The following is a 467-nucleotide window of genomic DNA, read 5'->3' on the forward strand; positions in this document are numbered from 1 at the left end:
TGAGTGTGAGTGGTGAGTGTGAGTGGTGAGTGAGTGGTGAGTGGTGAGTGTGAGTGAGTGGTGAGTGTGAGTGGTGAGTGTGAGTGGTGAGTGTGAGTGGTGAGTGATGGTGAGTGGTGAGTGAGTGGTGAGTGAGTCGTGAGTGTGAGTGGTGAGTGTGAGTGGTGAGTGAGTGGTGAGTGAGTGGTGAGTGAGTGAGTGGTGAGTGTGAGTGGTGAGTGAGTGGTGAGTGAGTGGTGAGTGTGAGTGGTGAGTGTGAGTGGTGAGTGAGTGGTGAGTGTGAGTGGTGAGTGTGAGTGGTGAGTGAGTGGTGAGTGGTGAGTGAGTGGTGAGTGTGAGTGAGTGGTGAGTGTGAGTGGTGAGTGTGAGTGGTGAGTGTGAGTGGTGAGTGAGTGGTGAGTGTGAGTGGTGAGTGTGAGTGGTGAGTGTGAGTGGTGAGTGAGTGGTGAGTGTGAGTGGTGAGTGTG

This window comes from Petromyzon marinus, chromosome 1 (genome assembly GCF_048934315.1).
Source record: "Petromyzon marinus isolate PM22_M1 ecotype Great Lakes invasive population chromosome 1, UKy_Petmar_22M1.pri1.0, whole genome shotgun sequence".
Lineage (NCBI taxonomy): Eukaryota > Metazoa > Chordata > Hyperoartia > Petromyzontiformes > Petromyzontidae > Petromyzon > Petromyzon marinus.